The following is a 16,549-nucleotide window of genomic DNA, read 5'->3' as shown; positions in this document are numbered from 1 at the left end:
TTTCATTAATTAAACATTAGTTATTATGCAATAAATGCTGAACTGAAGATAAAAAAAAGGTTAAGAAAAAATTTGATCAAATTGACCCAAAGTGGTCTGTTTAGAGCAAACATGGGGAATCATTGCTCTTCGGCCTCCAGTGCAGGGGTGTCAAACTCAACCACAGCAGGGGCTGGATTCTGAATTTAGGTCTAATCTGAGAGCCAAACAGGGTCAACATTTAACCATAAACTGTCAACCTCATTACACACAGTGAATTATGTGTAAAATAAAAATATTTTGAGATTGAAAAAGTCAAAATAATGAATTTAAAAGCTCAAAATTTGAAATAAAAAGTCGAATTTATTAGTTTAAAAGGTCAAAACACACACAAAAATAATGTGTTTAATCTACAAATATATGAGAGATAAAATCAAAACCATTACTTTTTAAAGGGTCAAAATATGAGATAAATTTGAAATCATGAGCCTTAAAGGTTAAAATACGGGATTAAAAGTCAAAATAATGGGTTGGAAGGTCAAATATGAAATAAAATTGAAACAAATTAGTTTAAGGGTCAAAATATGACTAAGAATTTCAAATTGGGAATTCAAAAGGTAAAAATATGAGGAAAAAATTTGAAATCATGAGTTTGAATGGTCAAAATATGAGTTTATTTTGAGTCTTTGAGGTAAATATATGGAATTAAAAGCCAAAATTAAAAGTTAAAAGGTCAAAAAATGAGATAAAACTTGAAAAAATGAGTAAAAAGGTCAAAATATGAGGTAAAAGTCAAAATTAAGAGTTGCAAAGGTTAAGATAAATGACAAATAAAATCATAGGTTTAAGTTATAATTTAAGCTATAATTTTGTGAATCAAAAGTATGAAATGAAAACACAAACCTATTTCTTTTCCCCTATTCCTCATTTTCTATCTTATTATTTTTACTCTTTACTTTTTCAAATTTTTATGGTTTAACAAGGATATTTTAAATCATATTGGTTTAATTTACATTTTTATTCTGGTGGGCCAGTTATAATAAAAATATGATATGATCCCGTGGGCCAGGTTTGACTGTACCACGGGCTGGATTTGGCCCCCGGTCCACGAGTTTGACACCCATGCTCCAGTGACTGAAGTTAGCACTAAATCAGTAAATATGAAAACTGTGTTTTTTATTTTTTGGTTATCTGCACAGGGAGGATGAAAAAAAGAGATAGTGCCCTCTGCTGGATAAATTCAGTACTGTGATTTCACCAGATTATTGTTTAAAAGTTATGGTTAAAGCATTGTTATCTCACTTATTTATTTTATACCTTATTTATTATTTATTCTATACCTGAACTTTTCTATAGTGTTAATGAACTGGATTGGCCTGCTAGAGTAAGGCCCTAAAACAACCATTTTTCTTCATAACTATATTTTGAGTTTTGATGTTTAGTTCTTGTTTATCCCTCTCTAGGATTTGAATTCCAACTGTTTTACCAGTGAGCATTTTTCTGAAAATTTGTTAGTATTTCTTTTATTAATCCCATGAATTATCTTTCCAAAAATGTTTCCAATCATCCAGATGGTGGCGCTTTTTATAAGGAAAGAAAAAGCAGTTTTTAGAAGGCCACCCCCTCACACTTTAATATGCCCTACAAGAAGCCTCATAGACCATCGATGTCGGCCATGATGGATTTTACACCATTTTAAATTATTTTGAAAATCAGTCAATGCTCATTGTAAGCAGCACAAAGCATGTTGGATTCTATCTGTTTTCAAAGATATTGATCAATGATGATGACTTTCACTTTTACTTCACCAGTAAAATGGTCTAAGCTCAAAAAGGATTCATCCAGTCACCAAAATTCTTGATACGGTGCCTATAAGAAGTATTTACCCCCTTGGATATTTTAACCATTTATTGATTTCATAAATCAGTCATGGTCAAAATAATTTGTTTTATATATTCATTTATTTTTACCAAAAAAGAAAACAAAAAAACTCCTTAATGTCAAAGTGAAAACAGATTTCTACAAAAATATCATTAAAAGAAAATCTAAGGTAAAATGAATGAGTGCATAAATATTCATCCCTTTGAAAGTGACTGTCCAGCTGTTTGGTGCTGGTAGTCTCACAATTAGTAGAATGGGGATCACCTGAGTGCAGTGAATGTGTCTCAAATGACTGTAGCATAAAGACACCTGTGTCACTAGTTAATCAGTATTCCTGGTTACCATTACACCACAAAGACAAAAGAACACAAGAAGCAACTCAGAAAAAAGGTTATTAAAAAGTATAAGTCAGGGGATAGTTACAAAAAAATAGGCCCTGAACATCCCGTGGAGTTCAGTTAAATCCATCATCAAGAAATGGGAGGAATATGGCACATGTATTAATCTGCCTAGATCAGGCTGTCCTCACAAACTGAGTGACTGGGCAAGAAGGAGACTAGTGAGAGAGGCCGCCAAGACACCAATGACTACTCTGGAGGAGTTACAAGCTTCAACAGCTGAAACTGGAGACTCTGCACAACAACTATTATTAAGGTTTTTCGACAGTCAAAGCTCAATGGGAAAATGACAAAGAGAAAGCTGTTGAAGAAAAGTCATATTAAATCTCAACAACAATTCACCAAAAGGCACGTGAGAATCTCCATGGTCAAGTGGAAGAATGTTCTTTGATCTGATGAGACCAACTGGTGCTTTTATTGGCCATCAGACAAGACACTTAGTTTTGTGGGCACCAAACTCTGCACATCAACGAAATTACAACATACCCACTGTGAAGCACGGTGGCGGCAGTATCATGCTGCAGGGATGCTTCTTGGCAGGTGATTAAGAAGGCTTGTAAAGGTAGAGGGTAAAGTAATGCAGCAAAGTATAAGAAAATTCTGGAGGACAATCTTAGTCAGTCTGTAAGAGAACTTCAGCTTGGGAGAAGGTTTATTCTAAGACAATGACCCCTAACATACAGAGAAGGCTACACAGAAAAGTCAACAAAGTGAATGTTCTGGAAAGTCAAAGCCCAGACCTCAGGCTAATAGATAATTTGATTTGTGGCTGGACATGAAAAGGGCTGATCCCAATGCATCCTGACAGAGCTTGTTCAGTTTTGCAAAGAAGAATGGAGTAAAGTTGTCCAGATGTGCAAGCCTGATTGAGATCTGTACACACAGAGTCAGTGCTGGGATTGCAGCCAAAGGTGCATCTACTAAATATGACTTGCAGGGAGCGAATATTTATGCAGTCACTTTATTTACATTACATATTTTTATTCAATATACAGTTCTGTGTAGAAATCAGATTTTTTTCTTGTTAAAAACGTCAAATTAAATTGGCCATGATTGATTTATTAAATCAATGATAGTGTAAAACATCCAAAGTGGTGCAGAAACATAACTCTACATTGGTTAGACAGAATTTCAGCAGGGAAAAATGAGTGGTGTGGCCTATATGTTACTTACCAGTAACTCAAGGTGCCTTTGATGAATCCTGATGAAACTCACTAGAGTCATCCTAAAGTGTCTTTTAAAGTCATGCGCCACATTTCATTCAAATCAAACGAAGGTTAAAAAAATGGCACAACTTTGAGTGCTCAGTTATAGAAATGCTGCAGGCTTTATGATGATGACATGAATGTTTGATTGTTCTCCCTCCCTCTTTAAACAAAAGTAAATCCACTGATGTGACATTTTTCAACTTTGGGATTTCTGAAACCCGCTCATTGCTGTTTGTATCTTAAAAGGTTGGAACCCACAGTTTTCATTTGCATCTATACTCATAGGGGCTTCTTTGGTCCAAAAAGTTTGACTAGTTTGAATGAAGCGGTCCTTGAACAAACAAAATAAACCCTGAATTCAAATAAACACATACAGTGTAGGTTTGAAGGACGAGGACAAGTGTGTTCCATACAAAGAGGAGTTTTCTCTCTGTGCTACAATGTGTGTGTTGTGCCGTCTGTCTCAGGATAAAGCACAGGTGTCTGGCATGGATGGAAGAGTGCTGCTTTGTCAGCGACACAAACATTTTCAGAGTGCACGACGCCACATTAAGCAGCAGCTTATAGGGAGAGCAGAACACTGCCATACCGCTGACTTTGATTTTTCAGCTCAGCTATTTGTTTTAGTTACAAGGCCGTCTCTGTGAGGGGTGTGTGTGTCTGGATGAGCACCCACACACACACACATCAACATACACTCACATATTCATGCTCTTCTGACTGAAGCTGGAACTGAGAGAGAAGAGAGAAAGTCATCATTCAACCCAAGTTTTGATTTTTTGAGGTTAGGGAGGCCACATGTGCCAGTCCACCATAGATGGTACTCCAAACAACTACAGACTTTTATCTAAGGGTGCAGCAAAGGGAAACAGCTAGTCCAAAAACTAATCCTTTTTATCCCAACAGTGTACTATTTAATCATGTTTAGCCTGGTTACAGGATGACATCATAAACACCTGCTAAAACACACTGTATCGTCCATTTCTCTAAAAGAAATTACTCATTGTTTTTTTTTTCACAGAGCTCCTTAAAAAGGCACAATAAGTAGAAGTTTTGCACTTTGAATTTATAAAAAATGACAGTGAAATAAGATGTTTTTACTAAACACTAAACCACTGTTTTTGTTTCATGGATGAATTTCCAAAAATGAGAGGAAACGTTTTAAAAGTGGCCTTTCTGGTTCATGCTATTCTAGAATGCTTTGCAAAAAGCGCATGATAAAAGGCCACTTTTAATAGCTTTTCTCCCTCCTTATGTAAAACTCATCCATGAAACAAAAATAGTGGTTTACTGTAGAGAAAATACACTTCAATTTTTATGGAAAATACTCCTTAAATTAAAAAAAGTAAAAATTCATAACAAGTATTTGTTCAGTGATTACCCAAAGATCATGGAACAAACCCTCACCTAATGAAAGTTTTGCCTTCTGGCTCAGCTCCCTCTTCACCACAACAGTACGGTATAACATCTGCAATACTGTCGATGCTGCACCGATCTGCCTTTTAAATCTTGTAGTCTGTACCCTCACTTATGACCAAGACCCAGAGATACTTGTACTCCTTCACCTAGGCCAGGAAAAGGGTTAGAGAACCAAAACCCTTCATAACCCTAACCCTTACCCTAACCACAACCAGAGAGCCAAGACTCTCCCTAACCCTAACCCTAACCCTTGGCTCTCAGCTTGGGCCAGAGAGCCAAGACCCTACCTTACTGTAATACCGCTTTCCCACTAAAATTAGCGTGTAAAAGCGAGTTTTTTAAATGCGGGTAAACCTGCTAACAATCAGTAAGTGACTCCTTTCCCATTGCCAGCAGACCCGGGTCTGATCGCCAGCAGTAGAACTGAGGGGCTGTTTTTTTTTTTTTACCTCTGGTTCGTCAAGCTGATGTCATCACGTTGATGACATCATCATCAGTGCGTCGAAACACAACTAGGTAAACAATGGAAAGGAGCATGGAAGCCATGGATATGGTGGTCAACTGTTTTTCATACTTTGTACTTTTGTCCCTCTTTCCAAATTTTCAAACTCAGTGCAGACTGAACGACATTCGAGCGCTGATGATACGAAGGTGGATGGAATTTGTTGCTGAGATGGCAAAGAGTCGCAGAAGTTACAGACGGAGCTCACTCAGAATTTTAGCTATATTGTTGTATATGGTTGTGTCTCGCACAGTCCCTGTGACCTGGCGCCAAATCTTCTCTTCTCCACGGACCAATAGAAGCTTTCTGATCTCGCTGTCTTGCCAGTGCTGTGCCATCTTGCAAATATAAATCTCACGCTGAGTCCAAAAAACAACAATGCTCATCCCTCAGCTGCCGGTGTCCTTTTGCTGCCCCAAGTTACGGGCATGATATTATGACGTAGGCACGTTATGCCAGTCATCCCGCGTTCACCCGGGTGTGACGTTCCCACTGGAGCTGATCAGAGGTGAACTGATAAAAACCTGTGTCCATTGCAGAGTCAGTCAACGTGGGTCTGAATGCCAATTAGAGCCTTTCCCACTGCCAACAGAAGCAGATTGTTAGCGTGTTTAAACAGGTTTTTCAGCCAGTGGAAAAGAGGTATAACTCTAACCCTTTGCCCTCAGCTTGGACCAGACAGCCCAGACCCTCCCTAACCCTAACCGTAATTTGAGAGCCAAGACTCTCCCTAACTCTAACCCTTGTCCCTGGGCTGGCTTCAAGGGTAGATGGGTGGTGGTTGGGGATGGTGGTGATTTGTGCAAACTGGAAGAAACCAGAGACTCGGCTGGTGCACCAAGAACTTTCAAAAATGAAAAAGTCTTTGCTCCAAACTCTAACCATCCCCATCTGGAGGGAGCTAGCCACCATTTAGTCAAAGAACCATGGCCTCGCATTCTGAGGTGCTGACCCTCATCTTGACCACTTTGCACTCATATACAAACCACCCCAGTGCCTGCTGGAGGTCACTAGCTGAAGAGGCCAACAGAACCAGATCATCTGCAAAAAGCAGAGATGGAATTCTGAGGTCACCCCCCCCCCCCCATCATAATGGTCGTAAGCTTTCTCTAAGTCCACAAAACACATGTAGACTGGATGTGTTTTGCAGCCTTGGAGAACACTGACATATAAAGACAATCATTAGTTGTAACAATCACACTCATGGGCAATTTAGAATAATTTAATAAGAGCAAGGATGTTTTAGTCTGTTGGAGGAAACTGGAAAACTCACCCATGCACAGGGAGAACAGGCAAACTCTGAAAAACAAAATGTCTGATATGGATTCTAAACCAAGAACCTTTTTATTGTGAGGTGAGCTCTAACCATTTCACCACCATGCAGCCCTCTATTTTATTTATTAAATATCTATGTAAAAACATTTTTAGTGCATATGCTGATGATGCAGTAATCTCCTCTCTTGTCAAACGCAATTACAGAAAAATCTTGTAAATTAAAACTTTCACTTGCTGCTGTGTATATAAAAGAAAAAATATTTGAGAAGGAACTGTTTTTTTCTTATCACCCCAAATGTAAACACTAGATTTTTGTGACTTCTCTTCACAGGGAGTGCAGAAATCAACACAGAAGGAAACATCCTAATGATACTTAAAGTCTCACACAAACTCATGGGCTGTGCTTGTGTATGTGCTGTCTCGCAGCGGCTGTGTGACGTGTGACATGCGGAGCTATCTGAGTGTGTGCACTGAGAGAGGAAGGTCTCCTGCTGTTCATTCATCTCCCCGTCACATCTGCACATCAAGGCTTGCAGTGCTCCCCCTGCCCGGCCTCAGCTGGTATAAAAGTCCGTTTACTCATGTCTCAAATGTTTTATTCAGTAACAACCGTCTGTGCCTGACAGTTTGTTTAAGTGTGTGTTTGTGTGTGTGCATGTTGTTTGCTCTCTATCCTCGTGAAAAACAGATTGAAGCCACTTTGGGCGCTTCCTGCTTTTTAAAGGGTTAAATGGAGGATAAAGCTTTGGATTTGGAGTTGGGACTGGGAAATTCAACTGAGATGAGTCAAGCAGTGGGATTTGGGTTTAGGTTGAGGTTTGAATAGTCGGGAATAGAAGATGAAGAAGTAAACTGCTTGTCATTGAGGATGCAGAGGATCCAGTAAGCACAAACTTCTTGCAGTAAGCAGACCAGGTTAAAACCTAGTATATGGCTAACTGCAACTATCTGGGGTGCCTGCTGAAAAGCGTGACTGAAATGGAATGTGTAAGACACATTCCCTGCACTCAGGTGATCCTCATTTCACTACTTGTGAGGCTGAATTAGGTCAGTTGCTCTTAAGGAGGCGAAAATGCATTCGCATATTATACATGACATATTTTTGTTTGATTGACACTTTGAAGGAATCTGTTTTCACTTTGACAGTACAGGGTTTTTTAGTACTTTTTTTTGTCAAGGCACTGTATGTAAGGAAAAAAGGAAGCCGTGGGGCTCTTTTCAAAGTCCTTTTCATATGAGGAGAGTGTGGAAAACAATCAAGTGTAATGGTTGTGTTTTAGCGCCCAGTAGAGCCTCCAGATCTCAAAGTTTCCTCTGCGCTCTCCGCTGATGTTCTGAAACTCAGCACAGTTCACCGGCTGCCTGCAAGCAAGGAAATCAATCTACAAACATATGGTATAGTTTGGAGAATGGTTGGCAGTAAATAGGCCATTTATAGTTTATGGGCAAAAAATATGGAACAGCACCAGCACAGTCCTTCAACAGTACAGCAGACTGCAGGGTGTCCGGTCATTGCAGCTCTCTGAAACAGACTAACTTCAGGTCTGAAAATATGAGAGCTGCAGTATGGCCTGATTCAGCCTCACAGGGCCCTTTGAGTTACCCTAAACCACAATGTCAGTTTACAGGATCAGAAGTTTTCTTATATTCTTCACTTTATCAGACCAATGCATGGGTATAGAAATGATTGCAGTTTAGTCTGTCTGAACAGGCTTACAGCTGTGTTAGACTGACTACAGGGCATCTTCAAAAATGTCTCCCACCCTCTCCATGGCGTGCTAGACAAACTCAGCACATTCCCCTACAATCCAATGTCCCAGGAGGCCATTCCTACCTGTGGCCATCGTCCTCTACTACTCCTCCCCATGGAACTGTGGCTAATCTCCTTGGACGTGGATGGAAGAGAAAAATTGACAAAAGAATGTGATGCAGGATAGTTAGAATGGTGGATAAACATCCTCAGTCAACTTCTTCACAAATTCAGGCTGTCCTGCAGACTCAGGGTGCAGAAGTGTCAACTACCATAAGTCGTCATCTGAATGAGATGAAGCGCTATGGCAGGAGGCCGAAGAGAACCCCACTGCTGACAAAGAGACATAAAAAGCCAGACTGGAGTTTGCAAAAATGTACCTGAGTAAACCTCAATCCTTCTGAGAGAACATTTTGTTGACAGGTGAGACTGAGGTAGAGCTTTTTTGGAAAAGCCCCCCCATGACTCTCCACAAAGAGAGGACAGATCTTAAGTTCATTGAATAATTTTTTAAACATTTGCTTTAAAGAGGGGGTATTATACTTTTCGGATTCTTAAAACATAAATATAAAGTCACAATGTTGGGTGTCTATACTTCACGTGTGCAAATTTTCAAACCGCAAGATAAACGTATGTGGCAGAAATCTTGGAATTGGAGTGTAAACTGATGAAACGGTTTGTTGGGAATCTCTCCGAGTGGAGTCAACTGATGAGGTCATTGCAATAGGAGTCCACCATTATCAAAGCCATTTAGTAACACAGTAATTAAACACTTACCAGACAGATACATCCTGCTGCTGCTGGTTTTCTTCCCCCACTCTCTCCAAACTATCAGGATCAGACTCTGGGTCTAACACGTACAGACGTATATTAAAATTTGCCATATTTTACTCAGTTGGACCGGTTCATTCAAAGTTTACAAATACTAGCAAAGCAAATTAGCCACATTGGAGGGGGCAGGCACAAAACATTGAGTCCTGCCGCCGGCCAACCTCTGGAAAATCGGCCAGTCGGAGGAAAGCAGGTCCGTGTGGGGGTTGGGGGATGTTAAAGAGACAGCAGCGAAAATGAAGCGTTTCAGACGGAGGTTAAAATAAGGGTTTTTCAGGATGCCAGTATAAGAAACATGAGGAGTTTTTTGAGCTGTAAACCATGTGAAGCTACTACGTGGGTATCAGAGAGATGTGTAAAGCCTTGAAAAAAAGGCATAATACCCCCACTTTACATATCAATAAATTTATATGAATATAGATAAACTCTATCATGCATTGTATAAAGATGATTTATTAAGAGATTTAAATGTATTGTGCAATAAATCATTAGATCACGAATGTTCTAAGCATTTGTCCTTACCTCCTGTTCACTCATTTCCTCCCTGGGGCACAGAGCTCCTGCGCCCACAGCCTTCCATAAACCTTTGTTATAAACTGCGTGTGTGCATTCGTTCTTCTTCAGTACAAGAGATCTGTGGGTGCTACATGACTGCGCCCCCGAAGGGATTACCACTTACCACTCGCCAGACACCAACAGGTGGCAGCAGAGAGACACGCGTCGTAATTTGAGACACACAGAGGAAGTCATGCACCGTGGCTGTACACCTCTGGCTTTCTGTCAGAAATTGTGCCTGCGTTCGTCCTTTAGCTCATCAAGAGTTGCCAGGAAGACAGTTGGCAAAATTCAACAGGAAAACTCAGTCGAGTGTTTAAGAATAAGGCATTTGGAGAGGAGGACATTGAAGGGGAAATTTAGAATTAAAGAGCTTGGACCAGACCTTAATATTTGTTCACCAACCAAACAAATGCAGACGTATAAAAAGGCATATTCATATAACTTAACCCTCGGTGTAGTAACATTTTTTGATATACCTTACATACATAACATATCAAATTGGGATTTTGTTGTAGCCCCCATGAAGAAAAATGCACCAGCAGCCACTGGTAAAATTATGCCGATTTTGGCTGTTTTCCTTTGCATTTTGTGTTGTTCCAATGCACATAAATGAAATAAACATGTATACCAAAAATATTTGTAATTGCAACAATTTCTGGGAGAAATGGTGTATTTTCTGGAAAAATTCGATGGGTGCCAATACTTTCGTCCATGACTGTGTGAAACGTCAGTCAACAAATGTCTCAAGTATTGGTCTTTTGGGTCATTAGGTAACATTGCAACTTGGCAAAATTTAACCATTTGTCAATCAAGGTGTGAGCTGATACTCCCACACATCCATGAGAGAGGGTCTAGATCAGGGGTGGGCAACTTGTGGCCCCCAAGTCAATTTAAAATACTAATGAAATATAAACTTTAAGAAAAAAGTAGAAAACAGAAACATTTCTCTAATAGTCTTTCACTACTGGTATATGGTGAATTCTTTTATGTTTATTTATTTTCATTTGACTACAATTTAAAACTTGTCTTCCATTTCTTTTGAGTCATTAAGTTTTTATTTTTTAAAGCTATATTATTTTTGTATTTATTTTTAATTAATTTAATCTAATCTATTTTTTTCATTTGTTTACAAAATTAGAAAATTATTTATTAACCTCTTCATTACTTTAATTTTATTTTAATTGCTTTTAAAATGTGTGTATTTATTTCAATTTATCGGTTTAATTAAAATTTATTTATTCTTTTTTTGTGTTTCTTTGATTTTTTATTTTGTCATCATTGTTTCTTTAAGTAGATTGTACTGGTTTCAAGCGTTTCAGTAAAAGTTTCTTAAATTCTTCAATAAATGTACAAAGATAAATATGTAAGTAAAATAACAAGTAACCATCACAATCACTGCATCAGACAAACAACCGGAAACAATTTAACTCTGTGTTTGTCAATAAATTAGCTTTTTCTATATAGGCTTTACTTCAGAAACATAAATGTTGGTAAAATAAATGATCAGGAAAGCAACATATTCTTCCTTTCATTGAATTATTAGTAATCACAGGGTTTGAATTGAGAATATCTGTACGCAACCCTCTTGGTCTAAATGACCAAATAAGCAGTTTTTGAACATGGCTTTGCCACAGTTATGAGTGTTCATTTTCACTCAGATTTTGAGGATGCTGAGCGACACATTTCAAGGGAATTCCTCATTTTGAAAGAATTTTAAATCGAAGCCAAAACATGCTTGCTAAAGGAAGTCATTAAAAACAAACTGAGCAGAGTGTAAGTGTTTGTGATGAGAGGAGCAGATTTAGCCAGAGGTTTTAAATAGCTCCTTCACACTCTCATATTTTGATATCTGCTCCTTGAAGCTGTGGTATTTTTCACAGTTAAGCCTTTTTTTTTTCATTAGCAGTCGCATCAGATATTTCCCTGCACAGAGAAGGTGGTAAGTGTTTCTTGATTTTAATGGGATACATGAACACATTTATTCAGCCTTGAAGAGCCGGCAGAAAGAGAAAATATGGTGACAAAACAGCACCCACGGGAGAGCTTCTCTGCAGCTTACAGCTGCTCAGGTGATCAGTGTTAGCGAGCCAAAGCATGATAGCTGGGCTGTTAGGATCATGAATGGCCTCCATGTACATGTGTGTTTGTGTGTGTTGGAAGTAAACCTCAGAGGTTTTGCTTGCCTGTTTGTTTATGACTTGTAGCGCTATCGAGTCAAGGTCAGGATATCAACAAATATCTGAAATATGTTTCTGGTTACCTTAGGAGGGATTTAATGACTTTATGATACTGGATTGGTTGGAAGCCATAAATTGTATCTCACTTTCCTCCTGTTTTGACTTACTGTAATGTTGCTAAAGTGACTGAATGAAATAAAATCCCTGTCAGAATATGGTGTTTTATTTTGAAGTTGACTAGTTGCTCTGTTCAGTCCTGTGTCTGGCTTTCTGTCTGGGTCAACCTGCTCTGTTTAGATTTCCTAAAATAGTCGATGCAAATGACTGTCTGTATTTTTTCAAGTCATTAACTGTTAGAGCATAATTCAGATTCTATTGAACAAACCTCCCAATGATACCTATTTTTTTTTTCCAAAAATGCCCATAGCAGCCAATGACACAGAGATATTCTTTGCAGCGTGAGATGGTGCATTATCTTGCATGAAGATAAGTTTGCTACAGAAGGCACAGTTCTTCTTTTTGTACCATGGAAGAAAGTGGTCAGTCAGAAACTCTATATACTTTGCCAAGGTCATTTTCACACCTTCAGGGACCCTAAATGGGCCTACCAGCTCTCTCTCCATGATTGCAGCCCAAAACATGTCTCCACCATCTCCTTGCTGATGTTGCAGCCTTGTTGGGACATGACAGAAAACGAGTCTTTGTGTATATCTGGGCCCACTGCAACCGTTTCTGCTTGTGAGCATTTGTTAGGGGTGGTCAAATAATAGATTTATGCACAACTGCAAGCCTCTGGAGGATCCTACACCCTAAGGTTCGTGGGACTCCAGAGGCACCAGCTGCTTCAAATACCTGTTTGCTGCTTTGTAATGGCATTTTAACATACAAACACCCCAAAGTCCAGTTTGTTTATTGGATAAGGGTGCGCCATACAGCGTCCGGCAAGGTGAAGTTTCTTGGTCTTGGCACAGATAGAAGAGGTGGGCTTCAGCATGATACGATTGCTTGGCTTGAAAAGTGCATGTGACGTACAATCACTGTGGCTGATCCTCTTAAAACTCATTTAATACAACGATGGCTCAAAATAAGCTTTATCGGCTAAAAGATCTCTTTATTTTTGTTGTGTTGAGGCTCTTGATTTTGGATAAAACCTCTGACTATTTTGCACCACAATGTTTTACAGAGCAGAAAACCCAAACTGCTGTTAATGAGGATGTTTTATTTCATTTGGAAGGACAGAATGAAACAACAAGCTGTGAAAGACCGCTGACTGTACCCCAATCCAAGAGCCAACTGCCAGCCCTCAGTGTGTGTGTTTGAGAGGGCGTAGCGTTGGCACTACTCTGAAGGTTTACTGATCAACTGACCCTCTTTCTCCCTCCGACTGCATCAGGGGGGCTGAGCTGAGCTTGCTGAAGCAGCAGGTTCAGAAATGAAAAACAACAAAAACACTGATGACTTTTATGGATTTTTTTCAGATAATGCCGCTGCTGCAGGATGGGGGCCATGTGATTAATTGTGCCAAAACAAACAAAAAACAAAAACAAAAGATAAGATAGGAAGGTGCAGATAAGGAGGAGGGAGTTTATCCATGGGACAGTGCCTATAAGAAGTATTCACCCCCTTGTTTTACCCTTTTAATGATTTTATAAATCAGTCATGATCAATGACATTTGGCTTTTTGCCAAAAAAACAAACCTACCTGAAAGCAGATTCCTACAAAATAATGTCAGGTAAATAAATGTGATGTTACATCGGTGGCTGCATAAATATTCATCCCCTTCAACTCAGTATTTAGTAGATACACCTTTGGCTGCAATCACAGCACTGAGTCCGTGTTGCTCCATTCATTTAACCCTCTAACTTTACAGGCCTTTCAGAGCCAGCAGCCAAAAAGGATCCCCACAGCATGATGCTGCCACCATGCTTCAAATGCTTCCTGGCCTGCTGACCTCCCAATCAAAGAGCAAAAGGTCACTTATGTACCTGACGCAGCTAGCTGTGTATACGAATGCAAGGTCAGTGAGTATATCTCCGGCTAACCTTGATGGAAAGATAGACGAGAAGAAGACGAGATGGGCGAGGCAGAATTGGAGGTCTGTGGGGGAGGATATTGATTTAAGAAAACGGTGTTTCCTCCCGTCATGTCTGTTTGATCGTTCCTGTGTTCCCAGCAGAGTTTATCTGAAGTATCAGGATCTAAGTGAATTACTGCATCCTAGATAAGCAGCGCAGGCCGCTTTCAGGACAATCAGATCTGCATCAAGGTCTCAGGGCATTTTTATTGACCGTCTGAGGGTCCCCGTGGAGTTAATATAGAGGTTGTTTTTACATGGCTCTGTGTGTGGCATTTAATTCGTGCTCTTTTCAGGTGGTTGCTAAGCTACTCTGCCAAAGGTTCACATCAACACTTTTTTATTGGCCTGAGCACACAAACGCAGAGACAAACACCGGGCCATTGTATGTCAGCCGGGTAATTTCCCACAAGAGCCGGCTGAGTGTTGGGTCGTTGATGAGAGGACGAGTGTGAATGTGTTTGGGTGAAACTGTTTTTACAAGCCCTGCCCTCTGCAAAGTAATATCAATGTGACTAACTGTGTTGGCTGGTTACTCATGAGTTGGTGTTGAACTTCCTCCAAGAGCCTTTAATTCTTATTAAAAATGGCTCTCTGTCTTTATTTCTTCTTAGCTGTGTTGTTTCACACAATATCTACACAGAGATTATTTTAATCCACTGACAATAAATTAGAGAAGTAAAGGCAACTTTATTGATAGAGCACCATTCTTACACAGAGCAACTCAAACTGCCTTCAAAAAGCTAAATGTGAAACATATTTTAGCTGAGATATATACTGAGATATAAGCCCAAGGCCCATTCATTTTATCACCTTTAAATGGCTTAATGCAAAATACCCTTTTATTCAGTCCTATATATTGTGCAAAGGTTGCCTGCTAATTATTTTTTGAGCAGGTAATCAAACCCAAAATTCTGGATGAGCAATTGTCAGAAAGCTCAAGAGTGGCATTTACTCACAGATCAAGCATTTACAGAGCATGGTGAACTGCATAGGAAGCTTACTTATGTGACACCTCCAATGCTGTTTTAAATGAACCGTTGTAACTGGCAATGACTGACATCTGCTTTTTGACAACTAAAAACATTAAAACAAACTTCAGGTAGTTACAGAGTTCACACATGGGGTTTATTACTTTCTGCAAACCTTCTTTTGTTGTGGGCATTATAAATGTGTCACCAGCATACAACAATATCATAACTTGGCTATAAATTGCTGAGTCATCAAATGCCATTCTATTGTAAATTTTTCTCAAGGTTATTAAAGGTCACATGCCTGTAAAGTTTGTTTCTGAAAAAAATTCCAGTATAGGATTTTTGCATGTCCAAAAAAACCCTCTGTTTCAGCCCTGCAAAGAACGAGCTCAAAGGGGGTCAAAGAGTTTTCTTGAGCCTGGTGGGACAGCTCAGGGCTTGTGCCCTTTCCTGTCCATGGTTGGGTTTAGGTGTCCACAGAAAAAGAGGAAGCAGAGGACTCAAGAGGATGAGACAAGTGGGTACCAAGGCAAAAGGTTGAAGGGTGCTTGTTTTTGTTTTCTTTATGTTTCATTCGTTTTTTTTTTTATAGATTTTTGTTTTATTTGTGTTTTACTGATTTTTGTTTTATTAGAGTAAATGTTAATGATCAGTGTGTGTGCATGCTGTGTAATGTGTAGAGTGGTATTGTATGGTGTTGTGTAGTGTTATGTAGTGTATGTTCATGTTGTATGTTGTCTCAGGCAGCAGTGATCAGGGTTATGGATGGTTGGGAGGCTGGGGGTCTTTTCCTGAAGGATGAGTGACAGAGGGGTGTTGACTGATTGATGACGGATGTATGCTAGGTAAACTTTGATTATTGTGGAGGATGAGGCACCATGCTTTCTGCAGAGGGATTTGAGGTGGTTGGGTCTGTTGTTTGTTTTGTGTTCCAGGTCACTGATGTGTTTGGTCCAGGTCATGTCACTTTGGAAGGTGATACTGAGGAATGTTGCTTCTTTGTTGATGGTTATGGGCTGGTTGTGAAGAGTGAGGTGGATGTTGTTGGACTGTAGATGAAAGAACGAGCTGTTTCTGTGCCTGTGGCTTTAAATGATACTGAGCTCCCTGACTCCGCCCCGGACTCCGCCCTTCTCAGAAAATGGATGTGGCTTAATGGACGTGGAACTCCAGATCCTCCTCTCCAGCTAAGAGGAGGATCAGGATAGGAGGGCGGAACTTTCTTCCAAGCAGGGAGGGCCAACTGAACCTGGAGGCGGTACTAACTCCCCAAATGACATCATGAGGGGAAAATCTGAGAACGGCTTGTTCAAGCACACATTTTCTGAAAGGTGGAGAAAGAGAGAGGGGAAGGAATGGATTTTTCTGATTCTTGGTGGGATTGTGGACAGGCCCGGGGCACATATTTTTTATTAGAAAAGCCAAAAAAAGTGTATTTTACATAATATGTGACCTTTTATAAATAGTGCAAACAGAAAGGGTGATAAGTTTTCACCCTGGCCAACTCCTGCCAAGCTTACAA

The sequence above is a fragment of the Cheilinus undulatus genome, linkage group 10, assembly GCF_018320785.1.
Source record: "Cheilinus undulatus linkage group 10, ASM1832078v1, whole genome shotgun sequence".
NCBI classification, from domain to species: domain Eukaryota; kingdom Metazoa; phylum Chordata; class Actinopteri; order Labriformes; family Labridae; genus Cheilinus; species Cheilinus undulatus.
The sequence above is the reverse complement of the archived record's forward strand: the minus strand, read 5'-3'. Positions refer to the sequence as shown.